Source organism: Manis pentadactyla, chromosome 10 (assembly GCF_030020395.1).
Source record: "Manis pentadactyla isolate mManPen7 chromosome 10, mManPen7.hap1, whole genome shotgun sequence".
In the NCBI taxonomy this organism is placed as follows: domain Eukaryota; kingdom Metazoa; phylum Chordata; class Mammalia; order Pholidota; family Manidae; genus Manis; species Manis pentadactyla.
The window spans coordinates 20,532,553-20,550,202 of record NC_080028.1 but is presented as its reverse complement, the minus strand read 5'-3'; the positions used below and the strand labels follow the sequence as shown (position 1 = coordinate 20,550,202).

General features: G+C 39.3%; 1 protein-coding gene across 5 annotated transcripts in view; it reads right to left on the bottom strand.

The window, feature by feature from the left end:
* ANKS1B (ankyrin repeat and sterile alpha motif domain containing 1B) overlaps positions 1–17,650 on the bottom strand; it is a 1,001,987-nt gene that overhangs the window by 933,724 nt on the left and 50,613 nt on the right. The gene's annotated exons all lie outside the window — the stretch shown is intronic.

Below are 17,650 nucleotides of genomic sequence, written 5' to 3'. Positions count from 1 at the left end.
AAAAGCATCACCTCACATATTTGCCTCTTATTTTTCTAACCACCCTTTCTTAAATGACAACTCCTGTTTGGGGACATGCCATTCATCATAAACAAACCAGAATAAGCCTGCTACCATCTGATACTATCATTCTTTCAGAAGTCCCATGATCACAGGCTCATTGTAGCACAAACCTTTTCACAAGGGCTGGAAGTCATATATTAGCACAATTTTATCAGGATCATAAATTTAGCTAAATACAATTAACAAGATTTACTTTTTTATTATTCAACGGTGAGAAGCAAAAAAGTAACTGTCACTGTACTTATTTATTTCTCACTCTTTAAAGAGTAAAGTCAGTTACTTGTAAGAAACAGAATGTGTGACAAAATACATGCTTAGAGTTTTCTCCTTTGTAAAAGGAGATTCACTGTTATTTCATTTAGTTTTTCTATGTATAGGAAAAGTGCATCAACAACCTCTTTCCAAATGGGCAGCTAATAAAATTAACTTTTACTGCATATTTAAGTTTCTTTTTCCTTTAATTATACACAATAAAACAAGGTTTTTTTAATAAACCATTAACCATTAAGAAGTAAGTTTATTTGATAGTTTAGGTAGATAAAATATTCATGGTTGCCTGAGAAAATCATTTCTGAAACATGAGTAAATGCATAATCAATTGCCAAAGCTGTAGGAAATAAAAGTAAAATAATTGGAAAGAATATATATTTACTCAAAAGCTTGAGGACATGATCAGAGATGAGTACGCAAAGCAGAACTTGATCTATGCCCCTACAGTGTCTTGAGGTATCATTCTCTGAATGCCCTGTTTGTGAATGTCTAGGTCAGGCCTGTGGCAGAAACAACAGTTTCCTAAACAGGGTGGGAGAATAAATGAAATACACAGTAATGTAAACCGATATATTGCCCAGATAAAATGAGGCACTAAATGTAACAATGTTAAAAATCAGTTTATAGAGACCAAAACCAAAAATATTTCTAAGGCTTTCTAAAAACAAAACAGGCAGAGTAAATGAAGGATAACTTACAAGTATATATTCTTGCCTCAGTAAAGAGCAAGAGTCACATATGCTCTCTCACCTGCTACTTATAGGAGGAATAACCTGGTGAATCAAATTTATGAATTTCCAGCCCATAGTACAAAACAAGTAACTGGCCTCATTCTAAAACAGGTGTGTTACCATATTTGCTGGGATCCTTTCAAGAGGCCTCTGGATCTCTGCTTTTTTAGACCTGTGATGTACACTCATAACTGCTATTAACCTCTGCTATTGAGACAATAAAATAACATGACTGGCATGTCTGCCTCATGACTGTGCCCTGACCTACACTAAGCATCTCGCATATTCAACAGAATGAGCTGAATAGGTCTTGCATTATAGAGAGCAAGAGTCTACAAACGTTTTCTGTAAGGTGCTAGACAGTAAATACTTTAGGTTTTGTAGGCCATCTAGTTTCAGCTAGAGCTATCCAACATCATGGCATGAAAGCAGCCTCAGAGAATATATAAATAAATGCACATGGATGTATTCCAGTAAAACTTTATCTACAAAATAGAAGCTAGAGGCTGGGTTTGCACCAGAGGCCATAGTTTGTCAGCACCCGACAGGGAAACTCAGAGGACCCTACACCTCAAATCTTTCTCAAGTCTGAAAAGTAGCTAAAAAATTTGTCTTTGATAGAGGAGAAAAGAAAACCTAATCATTTTTATTCTGCCTTTAAATTGTATGTACTAGCATATTCTAGCTACACAGCAGAACTAGGATTTGTGTGACTCCCTGAATAAACAAAGACATTACAGTAGATAGCAAACAATAGAGAGTAAAGATCAGCAATTTTAATCAACAACAAATGATTGTTGAAAATCATTAGGTGCACAGAAATTCTATCAGACCTAAAAAACGGTTGTATTTTTCCTGCCAATATTTAATGATACATATCCTTCCCTTCCCTGTTTTTCTACTCCTTCTATGGCTCATCTTGTGTAAAAATAGATAAAACAAGCACCTGACAGCAGTAACAACTTCTTCACTAGTCTCCCTGCTTCCAGGAATGAACTACCTAAACATGATTACATTCTGCTTATAACAATTTGCCAGTTTAGAGATGACAAAGCCTATGGATTTTGAAGTCAGAGGGAACTTAGTGAGTCTAGACTATCATATTAGCTGTGTGATTCTGACCAAGTTATTTAACCTTTCAAATTTTACTCCTTACATACAAAATGGTCATAAAGTAGTTAAAAACCCATAAGGTTGTAGTGAGGAGTAAATAAGGAAATTCATGGCAAAGTGCTTATCAAAATACATGCATATTATAATCTTTCAATAAGTGTATGTTATGAAAATAATAACTAGGGGTGCTAAAACACATCTGCAAATTCTTTGACACTCCTTCAGCTATGTGCCCTCCCCTTGAGTCTGGGTCAGCCTTAGTAAGTTGCCTGTAACCATGAGAGTGCAGCAGAGGTGACAGTCACCTGAGGCTATGTCAGAAAAGACCATACAGCTTCTGTCTGAGTCTTTCGAAACACTCACTCAGTGGCCATGTAAGAAATCCAAGCACTCGAATATTAACATGTTGGAGAGACCCGTGTAAGCACTCCAATCACAGCTCCACTGAGCGCCCACCCATCATGTCCTGCCAGCCGTATGAGTAAGCCCTGGTCAGCCAAGCCAGCGGAGCCTTCAGATGACCACAGCTATAGCCAACATCAGACTGCAACTCTTTATACCCACAAAAGCATAATCAAAACAAAATGTTAATGATGAATGTCTGGGGTAATTTTAGTACAAGAAGTGAGGTAACAAAAATCTAAAGCATAGAGCATTGGCCAGATCCCTCAACAGCCTCACAAGTAATCCAAGATAAAGAGGGACCTGGCTTGAAGAGGTTTATGGTTGTGACTTTTATCTAAACCCCAGTAAGATCCACAGAAAGAACACAACACTTTCAAGGGAAAGTGTTTTAACAAGAGTATTCCCAGCTTTAACTGAAATGGATGGATAAGTACAAAATGAAGAGAGTCTTTGGACAGCCAACTTTCAACATGTAGGAAGTAGGATGAGAAAGCTACCTAACTGTAAACACAGGCCATTTCTTAAGGAAAAGATATACAAGACAGAATCAAGAATCCAAAGGGCAGAACCAAGAGCAACAGCGAACAATTCTTAACAAGTAGTACTAAACCCTTATCAAGAAACAAGAAACTAGCAACATGGGTCCAGCAGAATGTCAAAATTGCAATGGACTCATGACTGCTATGTTTCTGTCATTTCTTCCCTTTTGTGATTATACTGTCTATAGTGTCTATTGTGGTTATACTATGCCTGAATCATTACTATGTAATGGCTACGTGAGGAGCAGATAACTTATCTTTTTGGTTTGTAGGTCTTCATATCAAGAGGATTCATATCTGAGGAGCTGCACATTAACAGCCTCATGTACACATTGAGTTGGTTTAAATGACTAGATTGACCTCATGCCAGAACAGATAGGCCTTTGGGGTGGAGGAGGACTTGGAAGGGACTAAATTTTGCATTTGAGAGGATTATAAAGAATGTGTGGCCAGAGAAAAGACTGTGATGGTTTTAAAAGAGGTCTACAAATTTTTTATACTTCTCCCATCAAAAGTGCAGTCTATGTCTCCTCTCCTTGAATGTGCTAATCAACTCAAAAACCTGCTCTAAACATACTAATTTTCATTAAAGTTCACGAAAACTAACAAACCCTTAACTTTAAATACATATTTCAAAACTACTTAATTTCCTGATAAATACCCAACAATGGTTTGCTAAGTGAATAAATGAATGAGAGAGAGTATAAATAGCTTAACATAGATAATACTATTCTTTTTCTTGCTCTAGAAGTAGTATTTTAAAAAATGAATTACTAAAGTTCTGGCAAAACCAGATACAAAAGTACCACAATGAAAGAAAAACTGGTAAATTGGATTTAATTAAAATCAAATCAACAACTTCTATAAATCAAAGACAATATTAAAAGACAGAAAACCAAACTACAGATAGGTAGAAGATATTCACAAGACATATACCCATCAAAGGACTGGGATCCAGAATATAAAAGAGCTTGGATAAATCAATAAGGTAACCAAATAAAAAATAGGCAAAAGACTCCCCTTGTAGAAGGATGTGAAATACAGCTACAAATTCCTCCTGTTCTGGTATGTACAACCCTTTGCAATGTGGCATGGCCTTTCCAGTCTATTGAATCTGGCATGGTCATAACTAATGCTGATGAAAATAATGTGGCAATAGTGATGTTATGTAACTTCCAAAGCAAGTCTTAAGAGATCTTGCAGTTTCCACTTTTACCCTCTTTGAACACTGCCCTGTAGAGAAGCCCTACTAGCTCACTGGAGTGTGAGAGGCCATAGGAAACAAAACCGAGGTGGCCGAACCACAGTCAACAACAATTGGCAGGCACATGAGCAAGGCCATCTTGGGCCTTCTAGCCCAAGAGCCCCCCCAGGTGTATGCAGCTGTATGAGTAAACCCAGACAAAACCAGGAGAGGAACCTCCCAGCCAACCCATATTAATTGTAAAAAATAAACTGTTGTTGGTTAAAGCAACAGTAAATAACTGAAACAAGTATGATAGGCACTTCATAAAAGAAGATAACCAATCCAAATAACCAATAAGCATATGAAAAGGTACTCAACATCATCATTTATCTGGGAATGCAATAAGAACTACCACACACTAACCAGAAAAACTAAAATTCAAAAGTTTGATGATTTCAAGTGCTGATAAAGAAATGGAGTACTGACACTGCTATACATTGCCAGTGAGAGGGTGAATCTGTATAAACTATCTGGAAAAATATTTGGCAATATTTAGTAGAAGTAAAATTATAGCTACTTTGTAACCCAGATATTCCATTCTATATTAATAACCAATAGAAATGCATATGCGTTTATAAACACAAAGCACACATCAAAACACATGTACAAAAAGGTTTATAGGAGCACTATTCATAATTGCCCAAAACTAGAAACAGCTCAATGGTTCACCAACAGAATGGTTAAATAAATTGTGGTATATTTATAAAATAAAACTACACAATTTTAAAAAGAATTAATACTATTTGCAACAGCATGTATAAATCTCAAAAATAAAATATATAAAATGAGCTAAACAAAAAAGAATATTAATATATGATCCCATTCCATTTATATGAGTTTCAAAAACAAATTAAGTCAAAACTAATGTAAAGATAGAAATCACAATAGTAGCTACCTCTTGAGAACTTCCCATTGACTGGGAAAGGACATAAGGCAGCTTTTTTGGATGTTAGAAATGTTCTCGATCTTGGTCTGGGTTCACTGAGTTGTACATAATATTTGTGTACTTAACTATATGTTATACCTTATTAAAAATTGTTTAAATATCCAGCAAAATAGTTTATCATTCTAATGGCAATGAAATAGTACAGACCACAAAAGTGCCACAACCTACATAAAAACAGCAAGAAAAGGGGGGATTCTGGGAAGATGGAAGAGTAGAGAGAGCCTAAATCCACTTTCTCCCACCTAAACACCAAATTTACACCTACACACAGAGCATTTCACCCTGAAGAAATAGGAAACTGAAGTGAACGCCTTCTATACAACAAGGGACAAGAAGACCATCAAAAATAATAATAGTAATACAGAAGGAGAAACAGATATGGTAACCACAGAAACCCACCTCCACTGCAGAGAGAGGGAAGGATGTGCCGAGAGCCAGGCATGGACTCCCTGTCCCGAGGTGAAGGAAAAATGCCTTAAGTTTAAAGTGCAACCAAACCATAAGTGAAAGAACCCAAGTTTTAGAACTAAACATCCACCACTTAGCAAGGAAACCATTGGACGCAATCCGGGATCAGAGGAGCCATCTAGCGCCACTGTTTGCCTGCCTTCCATACATCTTAGTGCAGCCAAGAGCAGGATCTAGGCACATACACCAATGTCAGACTTGGTCTGAGCAACCCCCGGCCCCCACACCTATGGTCAGGCTGGCCTGCAGGAGATTCAGCAGTCCTGCTGTCAGGTGGCTAGGCAGTTATGAGTGAGTCCCACCCTGTTCTGGACAAGCCTTCCTCCTCTCCACCTACCCCCTTGTCACTACATGGCAGAACATGCCCCAAAACCCTCCTGTTTATGGTTCAGACTCCTGCTTTATCAGGGCCAAACAAGATGTAGAGTCCAACAGGGCTTCCAGACCACCAACACAGGTTGGCACAAGCACACCAAGACCCAGGGGGTGACTGACGGTGACCCAGGGTTCATTATACCATAAATATAATAAATTTACATTGTGGTTTTGCCTGCACCCCTTGGGCTTTGCTTTGCTACTTATAGGGAAGTGCCTGCACATTAGTAAAAAGGTTATATAACCTGAAACTGTGAATCAACATGTCAATTAAATGACATTAAGATTCTGGGAGGGACTTTCCACCATTTTAGAGGAAATAAAAAAATAATCCTAACCCTAATAGCAGGGCTGCTTCTGGTTTCCAGACAGCCCACTCTCCTCCCTTCTCAAGAATATACTTTCACTCTGTTTAATAAACTCCTGCTACTTAATACCATTCTAAGTCTCTTGATTGAATTCTTTCCTTTGAGAAGACAAGGACAGAGAAAACACACCGCATTCAACCAGTAACATCACCTTGACATCCACTGTCCCAGCCACCCCTCAACAGGACTAGAAAGTTCCCTTGCCCACAGAAGGGGTGCACAAATATGTGGGCTGGTGCCACTGAGGTAACATACAAAAACACTGTGGGGGAATGTGTGCATGGGGCTGACCCCTGGCCACCAGTAGTACTCCACAGGCACTGACAGAGTAATTCCCTGGAGCATCCCAGAGCATGCAGGGGCCACAGTGAACATGTGCACTCAAGGTGTCTGATCCCGGCCACCTGTGAAATTGGTGGGCGCCAACACGGGAATTCTCCATAGCATCCTGGAGTGTGCAGGGGCCAAAGGGGAATGCATGCAGGCTCAGCGCCCAATCTCAGCTGCCAGCACTGAAGTAGGAATTCCTGGGAGCACATGGGGCTGAAGGGGCACATGCACAGAGCCTGACTCCACAACATCAGTGGATATGGCAGGCACCCAATTTGAGAGTTCTCCAGAGTGGCCCCCAGTAACCCAGAGTGTTCAAGGTCATATGGGTGAGGAGGTACAGGGAAGTCAGCTGGTGCCAATCTGAGACTTACCTGTAGTGCACCCCAGACCTGCCACTGGCCCACCACCATCCCTAAGCCAGAACACACAAGTATCCACCCAGGCTCCCCTCCAATGGGCTCCCAAGGTTGCACCCATGAGACTATGCCTTAAGACCACCAGGAAAATCTGTCTCACACTTACTCAGTCTCCAGTTTGCCAAAACCATGAGGGACATGCAGTGCACACGGGGGACTCACCCAAACAAGGCAAATCATTCAAGACTGGGAGAGCAAGCTCTTTCAACTAATTCATATAACAAAGCACCGAAAGTCATACAAATGGGGAGAAGGGGAATATACTCCAAATGACAGAACAAGGGGAAAAAAACCTAAATGAAACAGTTAACCAATCTACCTGACAAAAAGTTTAAAGCAATGGTTATAAAGATACTCACTGGACTTGATAAAATAATAGTGGAACACAAGGATGACCTCAGCAAAGAGATACAAAACCAAAAAAAAGAAACAATTGGAGATGAAGAAGTCAATAGATGTAATAAAAAATACACTGGAGGGAATGAACAGCAGACTAGATGATGCAGAAGAATAGATTAGTGACATGAAAGACAGAGTAACGGCAAGCACTCAAGCTGAACATCAGAAGGAAGAAAGAATTAAAAGAAATGAGGATTGGGTAAGGCTCTGGGACATCAAATATCCTAACATACACATTATAGGAGCCCCAGAAGGAGTAGAGAGAGAGAAAGGAGTAGACATTTTATTTGAAGAGATAATAGTTGAAAACATTCTTAACCTGAAAAAGGAAACACTCTACCAGTTCCAGGAAGCACAGAGACCTCCAAATAAGATGAACTGAAGGTCTACACCAAGACACATTGTAATTAAAATGTCAAAGATCAAAGACAAAAAGAGAATCTTAAAAGCAGTAAGAGAAAAGCAACAAATTAAGTATAAGGGACACCCCATAATGTTATCAGCTGATTTATCTGCAGGAACTCTATGGGCCAGAAGGGAGTGGCATGATATATTCAAAGTTCTGAATGGGAAAAACATCCAACCAAGAATACTCTGCCCAGAAATTATCATTCGAACTGAAGGAAAGGTAAAAGACTTTCACAGATAAACATAAAACTGTTCACTATTACTAAGAAATGTTAAAGAAACTTCTTTAAGAGGAAAAGAAAAGACCCTAAATATAAGCAAGAAATTTAAGAATGGGAAAAATTTCCACTGGCAAAGCAAGCATACAGCAAAGGTTATTACTTGAAGCTTGTATGAAGTTGAAAAAGACAAAAGTAGCTAAAGCAATTATGTCTAAAAATTAGTTAAGGGAATCACTTAAATAAAAAAGGATAAAGGGGGGCAGGGGCGGAAGATGGCGGCGTGAGTAGAGCAGCGGAAATCTCCTCCCAAAACAACATATATCTATGAAAATATAACAAAGACAACCCTTCCTAGAATAAAGACCAGAGGACACAGGACAATATCCAGACCACATCTGCACCTGCGAGAACCCAGCGCCTCGCGAAGGGGGTAAGATATAAGCCCCGGCCCGGCGGGAGCCGAGCGCCCCTCCCCCCAGCTCCTGGTGGGAGAAGAGTAGGCAGAGCGGGAGGGAGACGGAGCCCAGGACTGCCGAGCACCCAGCCCCAGCCATCCGGGCCAGAGTGCAGGGCCCTTTATACTGGGAAAACAGGGCAGCAAGAACAGTGAGCAGGCACTGGAGGCCGGGTGTCGGAGGACATAAGAAAAGTGCGCGACCATTTTTTTTTTTTGCTTTTTTGCTGTTTTCTTTTGGCGAGCGCTTTTTGGAAGTCTTAAAGGGATAGGGACCCCAATACTAGGTAAACAGGGCAGAAAGACCGGTGAGCAGAGGCCTGAGGCTGCCACCGGAGAATAAAGAAAAACGAACGACCACTTTTTTTTTTTTTTAATTAAAAACATTTTTTTTTTAATTTAAAATTTTTTTTCTTTTTTTTTTTTTTTTTTTTGGTGGTCGTTGTTTTGTTTTGGCGGGTGCTTTTTGGAAGTCTTAAAGGGGCAGGGCGGGTCACTTAATCCAGAGGTAGGGAACCCGGGATCTCTGGGCACCCTAACCCCTGGGCTGCAGGGAGCAGGGAGGCCCCTTACGGAGATAAATAGCCTCCCAGCAGCTCCTGCTCCAACGCGACTCCACCATTTTGGAGTAGCTGCCCGAGCCAGGCCACGCCCACAGCAACAGCGGAGATTAACTCCATAGCAGCCGGGCAGGAAGCAGAAACCCTGTCTGCACGCAGCTGCGCAGCACAAGCCACTAGAGGCCGCTGTTCTCCCAGGAGAGGAGGGCCACAAACCAACAAGAAGGGAAGTTCTTCCAGCCGTCACTCGTCCCAGTTCTGCAGACTATTCCTATCACCATGAAAAGGCAAAGCTACAGGCAGACAAAGATCACAGAGACAACACCAGAGAAGGAGACAGACCTAACCAGTCTTCCTGAAAAAGAATTCAAAATAAGAATCATAAACATGCTGACAGAGATGCAGAGAAATACGCAAGAAAAATGGGATGAAGTCCGGAAGGAGATCACAGATGCCAGAAAGGAGATCGCAGAAATGAAACAAACTCTGGAAGGGTTTATAAGCAGAATGGATAGAATGCAAGAGGCCATTGATGGAATTGAAATTAGAGAACAGGAACGCATAGAAGCTGACATAGAGAGAGACAAAAGGATCTCCAGGAATGAAACAATATTAAGAGAACTGTGTGACCAATCCAAAAGGAACAATATCCGTATTATAGGGGTCCCAGAAGAAGAAGAGAGAGGAAAAGAGATGGAAAGTATCTTAGAAGAAATAATTGCTGAAAACTTCCCCACACTGGGGGAGGAAGTAATCAAACAGACCACGGAAATACACAGAACCCCCAACAGAAAGGATCCAAGAAGGACAACACCAAGACACATAATAATTAAAATGGCAAAGATCAAGGACAAGGAAAGAGTGTTAAAGGCAGCTAGAGAGAAAAAGGTCACCTATAAAGGGAAACCCATCAGGCTAACGTCAGATTTCTCAACAGAAACCCTACAGGCCAGAAGAGAATGGCATGATATATTTAATACAATGAAACAGAAGGGCCTTGAACCAAGGATACTGTATCCAGCACGACTATCATTCAAATATGATGGTGGGATTAAACAATTCCCAGACAAACAAAAGCTGAGGGAATTTGCTTTCCACAAACCACCTCTACAGAATATCTTACAGGGACTGCTCTAGATGGGAGCACTCCTAGAAAGAGCACAGCACAAAACACCCAACATATGAAGAATCGAGGAGGAGGAACAAGAAGGGAGAGAAGAAAAGAATCTCCAGACAGTGTATATAACAGCTCAATAAGTGAGCTAAGTTAGGCAGTAAGATACTAAAGAGGCTAACCTTGAACTTTTGGTAACCACGAATTTAAAGCCTGCAATGGCAATAAGTACATATCTTTCAATATTCACCCTAAATGTTAATGGGTTGAATGCACCAATCAAAAGACACAGAGTAACAGAATGGATAAAAAAGCAAGACCCATCTATATGCTGCTTACAAGAAACTCACCTCAAACCCAAAGACATGTACAGACTAAAAGTCAAGGGATGGAAAAACATATTTCAAGCAAACAACAGTGAGAAGAAAGCAGGGGTTGCAGTACTAATATCAGACAAAATAGACTTCAAAACAAAGAAAGTAACAAGAGATAAAGAAGGACACTACATAATGATAAAGGGCTCAGTCAAACAAGACGATATAACCATTCTAAATATATATGCACCCAACACAGGAGCACCAGCATATGTGAAACAAATACTAACAGAACTAAAGGGGGATATAGACTGCAATGCATTCATTCTAGGAGACTTCAACACACCACTCACCCCAAAGGATAGATCCACTGGGCAGAAAATAAGTAAGGACACAGAGGCACTGAACAACACACTAGAACAGATGGACCTAATAGACATCTACAGAACTCTACATCCAAAAGCAACAGGATACACATTCTTCTCAAGTGCACATGGAACATTCTCCAGAATAGACCACATACTAGGCCACAAAAAGAGCCTCAGAAAATTCCAAAAGATTGAAATCCTACCAACCAACTTTTCAGACCACAAAGGCATAAAACTAGAAATAAACTGTACAAAGAAAGCAAAGAGGCTCACAAACACATGGAGGCTTAACAACACGCTCCTAAATAATCAATGGATCAATGACCAAATCAAAATGGAGATCCAGCAATATATGGAAACAAATGACAACAACAACACTAAGCCCCAACTTCTGTGGGACACAGCAAAAGCAGTCTTAAGAGGAAAGTATATAGCAATCCAAGCATATTTAAAAAAGGAAGAGCAATCCCAAATGAATGGTCTAATGTCACAATTATCGAAATTGGAAAAAGAAGAACAGATGAGGCCTAAGGTCAGCAGAAGGAGGGACATAATAAAGATCAGAGAAGAAATAAATAAAATTGAGAAGAATAAAACAATAGCAAAAATCAATGAAACCAAGAGCTGGTTCTTCGAGAAAATAAACAAAATAGATAAGCCTCTAGCCAGACTTATTAAGAAGAAAAGAGAGTCAACACAAATCAACAGTATCAGAAACGAGAAAGGAAAAATCACGACGGACCCCACGGAAATGCAAAGAATTATTGGAGACTACTATGAAAACCTATATGCTAACAAGCTGGGAAACCTAGGAGAAATGGACAACTTCCTACAAAAATACAACCTTCCAAGATTGACCCAGGAAGAAACAGAAAATCTAAACAGACCAATTACCAGCAACGAAATTGAAGCAGTAATCAAAAAACTACCAAAGAACAAAACCCCCGGGCCAGATGGATTTACCTCGGAATTTTATCAGACATACAGGGAAGACATAATACCCATTCTCCTTAAAGTTTTCCAAAAAATAGAGGAGGAGGGGATACTCCCAAACTCATTCTATGAAGCTAACATCACCCTAATACCAAAACCAGGCAAAGACCCCACCAAAAAAGAAAACTACAGACCAATATCCCTGATGAACGTAGATGCAAAAATACTCAACAAAATATTAGCAAACCAAATTCAAAAATACATCAAAAGGATCATACACCATGACCAAGTGGGATTCATCCCAGGGATGCAAGGATGGTACAACATTCGAAAGTCCATCAACATCATCCACCACATCAACAAAAAGAAAGACAAAAACCACATGATCATCTCCATAGATGCTGAAAAAGCATTTGACAAAGTTCAACATCCATTCATGTTAAAAACTCTCAGCAAAATGGGAATAGAGGGCAAGTACCTCAACATAATAAAGGCCATCTATGATAAACCCACAGCCAACATTATATTGAACAGCGAGAAGCTGAAAGCATTTCCTCTGAGATCGGGAACTAGACAGGGATGCCCACTCTCTCCACTGTTATTTAACATAGTACTGGAGGTCCTAGCCACGGCAATCAGACAAAACAAAGAAATACAAGGAATCCAGATTGGTAAAGAAGAAGTTAAACTGTCACTATTTGCAGATGACATGATACTGTACATAAAAAACCCTAAAGACTCCACCCCAAAACTACTAGAACTGATATCGGAATACAGCAAAGTTGCAGGATACAAAATCAACACACAGAAATCTGTGGCTTTCCTATATACTAACAATGAACCAACAGAAAGAGAAATCAGGAAAACAACTCCATTCACAATTGCACCAAAAAAAAAATAAAATACCTAGGAATAAACCTAACCAAAGAAGTGAAAGACTTATACTCTGAAAACTACAAGTCACTCTTAAGAGAAATTAAAGGGGACACTAACAGATGGAAACTCATCCCATGCTCGTGGCTAGGAAGAATTAATATTGTCAAAATGGCCATCCTGCCAAAAGCAATATACAGATTTGATGCAATCCCTATGAAACTACCAGCAACATTCTTCAATGAACTGGAACAAATAATTCAAAAATTCATATGGAAACACCAAAGACTCCAAATAGCCAAAGCAATCCTGAGAAAGAAGAATAAAGTAGGGGGGATCTCACTCCCCAACTTCAAGCTCTACTATAAAGCCATAGTAATCAAGACAATTTGGTACTGGCACAAGAGCAGAGCCACAGACCAATGGAACAGACTAGAGAATCCAGACATTAACCCAGACATATATGGTCAATTAATATTTGATAAAGGAGCCATGGACATACAATGGCGAAATGACAGTCTCTTCAACAGGTGGTGCTGGCAGAACTGGACAGCTACATGTAGGAGAATGAAACTGGACCATTGTCTAACCCCATATACAAAAGTAAACTCAAAATGGATCAAAGACCTGAATGTAAGCCATGAAACCATTAAACTCTTGGAAGAAAACATAGGCGAAAACCTCTTAGACATAAACATGAGTGACCTCTTCTTGAACATATCTCCCCGGGCAAGGAAAACAACAGCAAAAATGAGTAAGTGGGACTATATTAAGCTGAAAAGCTTCTGTACAGCAAAAGACACCATCAATAGAACAAAAAGTATCCCTACAGTATGGGAGAATATATTTGAAAATGACACATCCGATAAAGGCTTGACGTCCAGAATATATAAGGAGCTCACACGCCTCAACAAACAAAAAACAAATAACCCAATTAAAAAATGGGCAGAGGAACTGAACAGACAGTTCTCCAAAAAAGAAATACAGATGGCCAACAGACACATGAAAAGATGCTCCACATCGCTAATTATCAGAGAAATGCAAATTAAAACTACAATGAGGTATCACCTCACACCAGTAAGGATGGCTGCCATCCAAAAGACAAACAACAACAAATGTTGGCGAGGCTGTGGAGAAAGGGGAACCCTCCTACACTGCTGGTGGGAATGTAAGTTAGTTCAACCATTGTGGAAAGCACTATGGAGGTATATCAAAATGCTCAAAACAGACTTACCATTTGACCCAGGAATTCCACTCCTAGGAATTTACCCTAAGAATGCAGCAATCAAGTTTGAGAAAGACAGATGCACCCCTATGTTTATCGCAGCACTATTTACAATAGCCAAGAATTGGAAGCAACCTAAATGTCTATCGATAGATGAATGGATAAAGAATATGTGGTACATATACACAATGGAATACTACTCAGCCATAAGAAAAGGGCAAATCCAATCATTTGCAGCAACATGGATGGAGCTGGAGGGTATTATGCTCAGTGAAGCAAGCCAAGTGGCGAAAGAGAAATACCAAATGATTTCACTTATCTGTGGAATATAATAACAAAGGAAAAACTGAAGGAACAAAACAGCACCAGAATCACAGAACTCAAGAATGGACTAACAGGTACCAAAGGGAAAGGGACTGGGGAGGATGGGTGGGTAGGGAGGGATAAGGGGGGGAGAAGTAGGGGGGTATTAAGATTAACATGCATGGGGGGGTGGGAGAAAGGGGAGGGCTGTACAACACAGAGAAGGCAAGTAGTGATTCTACAACATTTTGCTATGCTGATGGACAGTGACTGTAAAGGGGTTTATAGGGGAGACCTGGTATAGGGGAGAGCCTAGTAAACATAATATTCGTCATGTAAGTGTAGATTAGTGATACCAAAAAAAAAAAAAAAAAAAAAGGGCAGTTCCTGTGTGGTAACCTCCAATGAGTTCTACACAAGGGTATAAAGGGCATATAAAAGTGTAGGCAAAGGGTCTGTTTGCGTCTATACAGAGGATCAAAGCCTAATTGGGCTACCCCGAAAATGAACTAAGATACGATATGAAAGAGAACTTCCAACATCTGCACTCTCTGGAAGACTCATGCCAGAAGATGATCATCAAAAAACCCCAACAAAGATCCACGCACTGCTACAGCTGTAGATGCACTCATCCCACCAGTTCCTGGACTTGCCATGGGAATGAGGAAGGAGATATCGAAGCTGGCCTGTGCATACAGTAAAACAACAAATTTGACTGGATCTATACTGTTGGAACTCAACCAAGAATTAGGAGAAGTGCAAATTGTAGCGCTCCAAAATCTTACAACTACAGACTATTTACTGTTAAAAGAACATAAGGGATGTGAACATTCCCCAGGAATGGGTTGTTTTAATTTGTATGATTTCTCTCAGACTGTTCAAGTTCAGTTGGACAATATCCACCATATCATAGATAAGTTTTCACAAATGCCTAAGGTGCCTAACTGGTTTTCTTGGTTTCACTGGAGAAGGCTGGTTATTACAGGTATGCTTTGGTTATGTAACTATACTCCTATTATGTTAATGTGTGTGCGCAATTTAATTAGTAGTTTAAAACCTATACATGCTGAAGTTACTCTACAAGAAGATATGTCAAAGAAATAATCAATCTTCCCATGTTTTCTTCCGCCTGCTACTTCTATAGCTTTTCTTCTTCCTTCCTAATTACAACCCTTAAATAGAATTCGTGCCTCATATCAAATTTACCGAGTATCATAATTCTTCCAAGTGGTAAAGATACCTCAAGACAAATGCTGGGCATAGAAGCCACAGGGCATAAATATGCAAAGAAGTAAAAAGCTAACCTTTTCAAACAGTAAGGCTTCTCTCTCACTTACCAACTTTACATTTCCCTGTATGGCCCCGGAAGATGACTGGTTAGCCAGAGACGGGTAAGATTCCTCAAGGGAGGAACAACCTAAGACAGGCACAGTCGCAGGGGGGCCATCAGGTGAGAAATTGGGGATCAACAGCGGTGAGGCTTAGAACCTCACCCCCCCTGTTCTGAGAGAAATCTTCTGCATATGTGGATGTTTTATTGCCCTTGTCTAGCTTGGATTAACACATAGTCTACAGGCACACACCTGATCATCTACATTTGCTCTCTTACAGCACTAAACTATGTTTTCTACCTTTATCTTGTATCTACCTACCACTTCAGCATTTTATTAAAAATAATAATAATAAAGAGAGAAATGTGGTAACCCCATATAAATCAAGTATAAAAACCAAATGAGTATTCATATTTGAACTGACTGTTTAGAGTTCATAATGCATGAGCAAAACTGAAAGTTTCTGTGATGACTGCCCTTGTACTGTTCACTATGTAACTTATTCATTATGTAAGAATTTGTTCTCCATGTAAGAACTTGTTTGTTATGCATCAGAAGATTGGAGACTGACGAAAATTAGGCTTGGGGTGTATTAATGATTGTGCATTGAGCATTGACTCCCCTATACAGAATTTTATTGTCGTTAACAACCATTTGATCAATAAATATGAGAGATGCCCTCACAAAAAATAAATAAATAAATAAATAAATAAATAAATAAAATAAAAAAGGACAGACTTCCAATGGTAAAATAAATAAGTAACCGGGATGTAATGTATAGCATAAGGAATATAGTCAAGATATTGTACAGCTTGGTAGGGTGATAGCTGGAACCTAGAATTATGTATATAAATGTTATATCACTGTGTTGTACACTTGAACTAATGTAATGTAATACTGTGCGTCAACTACCCTTCAATAAAAAATAATTATTTAAAATAAATTAAAAAAAAAAAAAAAAGGATAAAGGAAGATAAGAAACACAGAGAATGGGGAAGAAGAACTATGCTATTAGAATGCATTCAAACTTAAATGCCCATCAGCTTATTATACACTATTATATTCATAGGATGACATTTAATAACTCAATGGTAACCAAAAACCAAAAGCTTATAATATATACACAAAAAAGAAAGAGAAGGGAACCCAACCATGACACTAAAGAAATTCACAAAGCGCAAGAGAAGAGAGCAAGAGAGAAATAAAGAATTAGAGAAGAACAACAAAAAGAACCAGGAGTAACAAAACAGCAACAAGTGTATATATATATTGACAATTACTTCAAATGAAAATGGCCTAAATGCTCCAATCAAAAGACACAGGATGACTGAATGGATAAAAGAACAAGACCTACCTATTTGCTGCCTACAAGAGACTCACATCAGACCTGAAGACATGCACAGACTAAAACTGAAGGGATGGAAAAGATATACCATACAAATAGGGAAGGAAAAAAAGCTGAAGTTATAATACTTATATCAGACAAAACAGACTTCAAAACAAAGTAACAAAAGACAAAGAAAGATATTACATAATGATAAAGGGATCAGTCCACTAATGAATATAACAATCATAAACATCTATGCACCCAACAAAAGAGTACCTAACATATATATAAACCAAATACTAACAGATCTAAAGGTAGAAACTGACAACAACAGAGTAATAATAGAAGACCTTAACACCCCACTTACATCAATGGATGGATCATCCAGATAGAAAATGAAAAAGGAAATAGAAGTGCTGAATGACACACTTGCCCAGATGGACTTAACAGCTACATACAGTATATTCTACTCAAAAGCAACAGAATACACATTTTTCCCAAGTGCACATGGAACATTCTCAAAAAAAGTGAAATACTAGGACACAAA